Genomic DNA, 9774 nt, shown 5'->3' on the forward strand with positions numbered 1-9774 from the left:
TTTTCGCTCTGCTCTCCTCTCCTCTCCCCTCCTCGTCTGTTTCTTTGCTCGGAGCATCGCTCCTGCAGGAATTATGCACCGTTAACTGACCTGTCTGCTCTGTCTGCCGCTGCAAGAAAAGGGAAAGAAAGAAGACGAATAAAGGATGAGGCGAGACGTCAGCATGACAATTTCGATGGCGTTAACTAGTGATCGTTAAATGCGCCACAGTCCAGCCGTATCAGAAATGGAAATCTCTCTTTTTTTTTTCCACCGTCGCCTTCGGGTGGGAATAAACAAGAGGAAACGGGAGGAGACTGGAAAAAAAAAAAATCCATTGAGTCTTGGGAAGAAAATGAGAGTGGCACCTGATGATGTCGACTTTGACACGTGTTAATTGCTGCTCAGCTCTCCTCATTAGGGAGTCTCAAATTATTTTAGCGCTCCAGGCCACAACGCCTTGTTTGCTTTGCTGAGGAGAGGAAGCAATCTGGCCCCAAACTTCACATGGTAAGGCACGACGCGTTTTGGGCAGAATTATTTGGCGTAAATTATTACCATGAATAAATGCGTGAAAATATTAACGAAGCAAACATGATGCCAAATTTAATGAAATTTAATAGAGGAAGATAAAAATAAGAAATAACCTTATTTATAATATTAATTTATTGTTCTAGCTATATATGATGCAGTGTCGTGTTAAAAATGTTTCATATAATTTCACATTAATTCTTTCTTAAATCAAATGTGTTGTGTTGATAAAAAACTATAATCTCTCTGTTTTGTTCCAGTTTAGGATTTTTGCTCCTCCATCAATATTCAAGACAGGAAGATATATATTTGATGCATTTGAGTGTCACCTCTTTCACTCTGATGATCAAAGATTTACAGTGAAGTATTGCTTCTATTACTAAATCAATAGCATGCTCAAAATCAATAACTTTCTCAGATAAAATGGGCTCATCAATAGCCTGACAAAACTGCTTCATTGCACGCAGCCTCATTTAAACATCAAGCAAATGTGACTTGCACCCAATCAAATATATTCACTTAAATCCTTTTCCTCGTGTGATTATATTCAAATGTGCGTCTGCAGCCTCGACTTCAATCTGCTGCTGCATGCTCACCCTTTACCCACTCAGCTTCTTGCAGCAAACACACACACACACACACACACACACACACACACACACACACATATGCACACACTGATTCAGTCCAGTGACCAGGAGCACCGGCCCTCATCCTCTCTGCTAGATTACTTGTTACCTGTTGGCATGTATTTATATGGCCTTGCATGGTGAATTATAAAGCCTTTGTTATTGCCCTGGCTTGGGGTCGGCCACTTGTTTATGACACCAGTAATGGTGGTAATTGTTACTGTTGAGATTACCTGTCAAGAGAAGCCGGGCGGCGAGCTTGGAGAAGGCGTCCCTCTCTTGACAAGGGGTGACAGGGGGACGGGGAAGAGGACAGGGGGGTTAGAGAGATTGGGGATTGGAGAGTTGGGGGGAGGCTGGGATGCCCTGATGACTTCTCCGCTGATAATCAGCCGCCGCGGCCTGTGGGATAATTCAGCTGTCAATGCCACCTAGCAGGGCCCAGCATCAGCCAGCCGACCCCAGCTGGCGTCATTCATTTGGACCGAAGATGGGGATGGAGGGCGAGAGGAGGGGTGAGGAGATGCAGGAGCAGGAGGAGACAGAGGAGTGGAGACACTGTCTCCATCTCATGTCTGAGTTGGCCTTCAAATGCAGTAAATTAAAGCCATCATGAAACATTTTGCACTTTGGAAGAGAAATATTTCAGCTTTCAAAATGTCTGGCCAGACCCAGTCTCTCTACAAACCGCTGCTGTTAGATTTTTCACATTACAAATGGAAAACATCAGGATTTGCCCCTTTTTTGTCTGCTTTTATAACCCTTAAATGCACTTTCTGCTTGAACTCAACAGTCAGCTTTTCAGTGACTCACAGTTTAAACTTTTCTGTTCATATTTTTATATATTTATATTATATTTGAAGATGGTGGCATCAAAAACACTAGTGGGTATTTTGTAGTAGTGAAGTGAGTCTTTGTATCTTTAATTTCTACTTAAATCATGACTGTAAATTGTTTTATCACTTCATCACGTCACATGTTATCAATTCTGACTCCAAGATCGTCTCTGTGAGATTGTAAAGGTCCCATATTAATCAGTTTTTCACAGGATAAGAGTTGTGGTTTTCATTATGTTTTACAAATAAATTTAATATCATTGAAAGGATATTTATTGAATGGATGTTCAGAGTCATGTCAATACTGGGCCCTGACTGGATGCAACAATATGCAGCAGCGCCTCTGTTTCAAACACTGAGTGAAGGATTACAGCAAATAGAGCCAGCTGGAAGGATTTGCGGTAATTCTTAAGATATTCACTTGCATCGGTGGATTTCTGAAAATGCTATTAGTTTAAATTGAGCTACTTAAACAAATTCAAAGTTTAATAATGTAAAGATTAATTGTACTTGATATTTCACATAAACTGAGAACATTTTGAATATCTATTTGTGTGTTTAAGGTTCCACCTATTCCTCCTGTATAAGCAATCTCGTTGTCTTCCTGGACACGTGTGCATCATAAAGAGGGCAGCAGCAGCTAAAATGGCAGGCAAATCACTTTTCGAATGGTTTTGGAACAGCTATCAGTGTCATCCCTGAATGGCTGTCTTTATCAATGATTCCGCCTGATATGGAGGTGGGGTGGGCGTGGAGGGCGTGGGTTGTGTGTGTGAGTGGGGTGGGGGTTCCCTATCTGTTGCTGGAATCTTTCACAGTTTAAGGGCTGCGAGCTGCTAAGAAACTGTCAAACATTTGGACAGCTAAAGTCCCCGGGTGGCGAACGCAGAGCAGCTCTCTATCTGTATTCCACAGTGGCAGCACACAGGGTTGTAACACCGCGCCACTGCTATTCCAGTGGGATAATGTCACAGAGGAAATGGTGCCAGGAAATTGTCTGCACTGTATATATATATATATATATATATATATAATTTTTTTTTTTTTTTTCTTTGCTGATATGGGATTTGCTGTGCAGGGTTGGGAGATTTTTTGGCTCCCATAGTTTACAATTGCAAAAATGCAAAAAGAGTTTGTCTGACTTTTCAAAATGTAATGATGAAGTTTGTGGGTATTTTACACTGCTGCATAGTGCACTGTTTCTACCTCAGCTACCATATATAACTACTGCCCACACTATTTTATATCTCTAGTCATTAAGATAAAATAGAATAAATTATACATTCTAGTATTTTGTCGAATACCATACACAGAATGAATATTAACACATTTTAGGTGTCATTTTGTTAAGAATTATGAAAATAATGTTTCAGCTTTTGGCTACTGGTTAAACTTTATTGGAATATTAAGTTAGTATGTAGTCCGGTGGGTAAGTCCTCAGTCAAAAACAAAAAGAAACATGTTTCATTTAAAAAAGCTCAAAGTGAGTGACAGTGAACTTCTGGAGTTCATTTAGCAATCAGCACATATAATATTTCATCTAAACCATACATTATTGACATTATTTTCATAACACCTCCTGCGTAATTTTGATGATGTTTGAGCTCGACTTGCTTTCCCTCCACCACTTTACATGTATGAAGCACACAGAGGGTCCTGTGTTTCATGGCCAAGCAGTTTTGCTTAATGTGTTTGAATGGAAAATAAACATGACAAGAGTCTTTGCACATACATCAGTGCTCATGTGATAAAGGTCAGTGGATTTAGACGAATCTGTTTCGCAGTTTGAGTAATGTAATGCTCACTTTATTTTTATTTTTTTTGCATTTTTTGGTAAATTTGTGACTCAATAAATCTACTTTCCATTTGAATGCATCTGCCTTCGCTTTCGACCACTCCTGTTTATACTTTATTGTCACAGGCCATGAATCAAAAACAATTGCTTCACAACTTAATTTTGCATCTTCACAATTTTATTGCCACGGCTTAATCCTTTGGCTGGTTGACAAAATAGAACATCATCATCATCAGTATCACCATCATCATCACCACTTTACCAAGAAATTTATATTAAGACGATCTCTCCATGATATTAAAATAAAGCACAATCTCATTTCTTATTCAAATGATAGCATTAGGCGCGTATGCATTTATCACCCGATACAGGAGTGAGGTTATAAACAATGCCATTCATTATCTGGCCCAGATGCAGCGATTGTTGATTAAAGGGCTTTGAATATAACAGCCACACACACTTGCACACTTACACACACACTTACACACACACACAGATGGGTGGACATTAGGAAAAGAGAGAGGCCATCTGAATAGGCTGGAGGGACATTAACGGCAACAATGATTGATATTTGCCGCACAGGCTTTTTAATGGTATTGTTATTCCTCAGAGTTATACCCCGTCCTCCCTACGTCTCGTCTCGCAGATAAATGGAGGTGTAATAATGAATAGAAATTATCCTGATTATTTTGGTGGAGGTGGTGGGAGAGTGAGGGAGGAGGGGGGTGATTCATATTCTACCATGAAGCTTAAAGCTTAGTCAACAGTCAATGTCTTGTGGGTTTCTTTTAATGTTAAGCGACTTTGTTTGTAGGAGAAAAATAGGCAGGATGCAGCTTTAAAATACTGCAGGTTTTTTTTTGTTTTTTTTAATCAACATATCAAAAAAATGTAGTAATGAGATTTACAGTTATTCTGGCTTAAAGGCTGCATTTGTCTTTATCTGTTCTGACTTTAAAAGGTTGTTATCAGGAAACCAGAGACCAATATATAATGCAGAGATTTCTGTATAATGTTTTCACAGAAAAACAGGAGTAAACCTTCATAATGTGATTAATCTGACAAGATACCGAATGCACATTCAAGTGTTTTTAGAGATGTTTGCCCCTATTCATAAATATTATTCAATTCAGCTTTAAAATGTTAAATTATACATAACAAAGGTGTATAATGCTGTAATTACTTTTCTGAATTTTACATAACTGTCAGATTATCAAACTGTGGAAATCTAATTTTCTTTAGTTCTCACTTAGCAGAGGGGATGTCCTTGTTTACAGGCAGTATACAGATCCATAACTAAACCAAAACCAGACTTTTATTTTCCCGTGTGGTCCTGCCTCACTGTGAGAAACTGTAATATTAATTGGATGTGTTTTCTTGAGAGCTTTCGCTACTGCTGAGTGTTGATCATGTGAACAGCTGAGGTGGACATCGCCAAAACACATCATTTGATGTGAGAGGCCAGCTTGTCCAAAGCAGTTGTGTTTATTACGCACTCCTCTGGCACCTGCTGCAGTGAGTCGGCCTGCCAGGACACACACACACACACACACACACACACACACACACACACACACACACACATACACATACACACACTCTTCCAAAATCTCGTCTTCATTTAGCCACTTTCCACTCAAATGATGTCCATTATCACATTTCAATTACATTTGCAGGACTCAGTCGCTGTGTCAGTGGTGCGCTGTACTGTATTGTAAGAACTTCTAAATATGCAACCACTGAACCCAACATCATTTAATTCAAACTCACATTATCACATTATATGCCCAGAAAGGTTTCATCAAAATGCATGTTTAAAATACAATATCACAATGTTATTTGTGTCTCTAACGAACCTGATTCCAATCCTTTTTATGATGCTCTACAGCTTTAAATGCAAATGATTCATCCAAGAAAAGCACCACAAATGCCTCACAGCTGGCATATCAGCCTATACTGTATCCCTTGTGGCCTGTGTGTAGTATATTGGAGATAACACACTATAAACAGTGAAGGTGTTGGCTCTGCTTTCACATCTATTTAACCCTTGGTGCTTGTTGACTGTGGATGTCACCTGTTGTTCTTTGTTCTCTATATTTTTTCTCTTTAATTCTTATTTAAAGGCTTGTGAAAACAAATCAGCATCTTTGTTTCATGGTTTTTATGCTGGTTGTTATTAAATCTTGTCCACTAAATATCTTAAATTAAATTATTATCCTAAATTATTTTGTACTTGAATCAGAGCAAAGATACAGCTCCACCTTAAACCACTATTATATATAAAAATAAAAACATTCCTCTGTTGCTCTTTTCCTTCTTACTCATCTCAGTACTGACCAAGACCTCACTTGTCTCCCTCATGTCTCCATCTTAGCTTCTTACATCCTTGTTCCCTTCTTTTTCCCCTCTGGTGTTCTTCCTCCTCTTCATACTGCTCCTTCTCCTCCACACCAAAAGCTGTGCATCGTCCATTCCCGCCATCCCTCCTTCCGCTCTCCCTTTCCTCTCCTAGGGTGTAATGGTGTGATACCTCCCTCCAACGTCTCCCCCACCCCACCACCCTTCCACTCTCTCAGTAATCAGGGCCAGATGGAGGCAGAGATGGAGTGATGGAGGGAGGGAGGATTGGGTTTGGTCCTAGCAGTGTCTTAGAACGTGGGGAGCTGTCAGCCCTGCAGGGAGAGAGGAATTCTCCGGCAATAAAATAGGGATTTATCACCACTCTACCACAGAGAGATGGAGGGAGAGGGTGTGAGGCAGAGAAAAGGACAAAAAGATCAAGAAAGTCAGATACAGAACGGGTGACGTGGGAGAGAAAAGAATAGAAGGAGAAACCCTGCAGAGGGATAAAGAGAGAGACAAAAAAACCTGATAGAAGACTTTTCATCATCGTAAAGCTTCAGAGAGATGAGGGAGGTTGAAGGAAGGAACATGCAGGATGATGGACTGAGTTTGCTGCTGAAAAGGGCCTGGAAGGAGGACAAAGCCAAAAGACAAGAGGAGAACAGAAATTGAGAGAGACAGTTGTGTGATGACACCAACGGCTCATCTACTCACATTCTAGCGGCCTGACAATTTCTCTCTTGCCATCTGTAGCATACATAAAGGCGAGTGTCTGTCCAGAAAGTAATGCTCAGTTGCACTGAGAGGATGGGGAAACAAAAAGGCTCGACCTCCCCTACTGGGCCAAATGAACCTGCTAAAATAACCGCTCTCCACAATCGGCTGTGTAATTGAAACCAGAATGTGCAGGATTTGATAAATTGCTTGACCCTGCAGGAATGTTAAGGTCGTAAATTTTTAGAGCATTTTGGCCATGCTGAGGTGTGCAGAGGTGTATGTTAAACGCATGTCTATTGTTGTGTATGTGTGTCTGAGATTCACAGAGAAAGACTGTGTGTGTATTTATTATTTCAAAATGTAACAGTCTTCCAGAGTTGTGTCAAGGGGGCACGTGCAGTGTGTATGCTCCCACAGCCACGTGTATGTAGACACATTGGTACAAGCACACGCACATCAGCATTCGTTCACACATACCTACAAATTATGACCAGATAGACTATAAATTGTTCTTATGCACCAGTGCATCAAAGGAGTAAATTTGATGATCTTTTCAAGACAAAAGCAGAGCTTCTTTATGAAGCTAAAAGGGAGTGCACACGTACTTTACTCTGCTAAAATATTCCACCCGAGGTAAAACACATATTCTGTTTAAAACGTACTATCTACTTCAAATGTGAAGTCTTCAAATCTCAGAGGACAGGAAGAACAGATAAACTTAATGTCCAACAGTGCACATACATATAGTGCTGTATGCATGGGGAACAAACCTTTTTTTTTTTTAATTTCATACAAATTACATGATATTTTTGTAGTTTGGTACCAGTGTGTGCTGCACACAATGAATGCACTATATTTCATAATGTACCATGATTTGTTAGAAATATTGTGTTCTTTTACAGTAAAACTATGAGCTCCCATCTGTTCTGATGATACATTTAAAACGTTTATATCCCTCTCCAGGAGAAAGTAGTAAAATAGCATTGTTACTGCCACAACTTGACATGTATAGTAATCTGAAAGCTACCTTCCTTAAAGCATATATTTAAAAGAGCTGCTTTTTTACAGTTCAGAACATTTTCCCTTTTGTGTCTGGAGTGAATGGTGGTAATGAGTGTCTTTCACACGAATCTGTCTTTATGACTGCTGCTCTCATGAAGCGGCTCCAACTCTTTCAAACGTTCTGTGGTTGGCAAACGTTTTTACGCACTCAATAATCTTGTGTTCATAAAGCTGTTTGAAATGATTTCTTAAAATGTGTGTTTGGCTGTAACTATCTAACCCTAAAACACTCAAACTGATGACTTTGCAGTAACTTCAGGTCCAGTCTTGAACGGTAATAGCATTCAAGGTGTGAATGTGAGGTTAAAAAAATACATAAACTCAACTAAATTTGAAGCAAACCAAAACTCTGCTTTGCTCCTTTGAATCCTGCCCCATTACCATTGTGCTCATGCCATTTATGAGCTAAGTCAGTGTTTCATATTTGGTGGATTGAGGCCCAGATGCAGGTTAAGGGATGGCTAAAAAACAAAGACTGCTGTGTTTTCATTCAATCATATCTGCTTCACTTCAGTTCAGTTGCCATTTTATGTGCTTTTGTTTGCAAATGTTTAACATCATGGGCAGCCAACGGCCTCTCAGTACAGAAACAGCATTTTAGCTACTGACGCTAGATGTGCATAGCAGACAAGTAAATATCATTGTAATGCAAGAAAGCAGGTTTATCCTGCAGTGTTAATGGCAGTCCACACCAAGAAAGATAACAATGATGATAATTATAAATATATTGTTTTAACAATTGTTCTTACTCAAGTGGATAGCGATGTCCACATCACAATTATAACGACAACAACAGAGGTGAACAATATTGTTGGGATCACATTCAGAGGGACAAAATGAACAATAGAAATACTGACAACCAGTCAAAATCCATCTGAGCATTACATTGCAATTTACACATAAAGAAGTCCCTTTGCCTGACACACATTGCCAAATGGTCTTTGGTGCTAATGGGGGCTCTGAAGTTTGTTTGGTTCTTACCAATGTCCTCTTTGACAATCGCCAGAATATCATCAAAAAGTCAAAAGTATGAATAAAATTTGTCTTCAAAAGATGAAAATTTTCATAACAGAGAGCTGGATTTTCTTAACTCCTCTTTGAAGAGTCTTTGAAGAGATTTGTGAACTCATATGCTTCTGATTTTCTTTTTCTTTCTCTGTGCAATAATATAGTGGCAATAGGTCATCAATATCCATATTCCTAAGCTGCCAGCACAGCTGGAGTGTGCAGCTCATACTTACTCTCCTGTTTACAGGATGTTACTGTTCATCACTGTGGATGCTAACACCATTATCATTATAGTAATCATTATAGTAATCGCTTTTTTTGGATGGCCATTTAGCCTCGACCTTGACCCCTTTACTTCATGTGTTGCATTGTAGACGTCAGTATTGCAGCAAAGGGATGCTCGAAACCAGCTTGTTCATACAAATGTCGAAAATAGTCTAAAGGCAAAACTGTTTTTACTTGCCCTGAATGGCCACACCCAAAGGTGCAGAAAAAAAGCCAGCTGTTATAGGGGCTAAAAGTGCTAATTGTTTATGTCTGGGCAGTCTCTCTTGACAGCATTAATGATGTACTAGTTTAGAATGAAAAGTGACAAAAGTAAATGTGTGCAAAATGAAAAAAGAGAACATAGAATAAAATGCCAAACCCTATATACTATTGCAAACATGGCGAGTGACAGCATACAATGGATATGTTCTTCAGATGCTGTTCGACAATCCTACAAGTATTCTGTTAAAATCATACATTGCCATAAATGATCCTCCTCGGTTTTATGCAGGTGCCACGAAAAAAAAATGAAGCTTGTCATCCATTGGTTAGACCATAGCTCCCACATCCAACCTATCCCAGCTGCAGAACCCCAGCTGGTGGACAA

The sequence above is a fragment of the Pempheris klunzingeri genome, chromosome 12 (assembly GCF_042242105.1).
Source record: "Pempheris klunzingeri isolate RE-2024b chromosome 12, fPemKlu1.hap1, whole genome shotgun sequence".
In the NCBI taxonomy this organism is placed as follows: Eukaryota; Metazoa; Chordata; class Actinopteri; order Acropomatiformes; family Pempheridae; genus Pempheris; species Pempheris klunzingeri.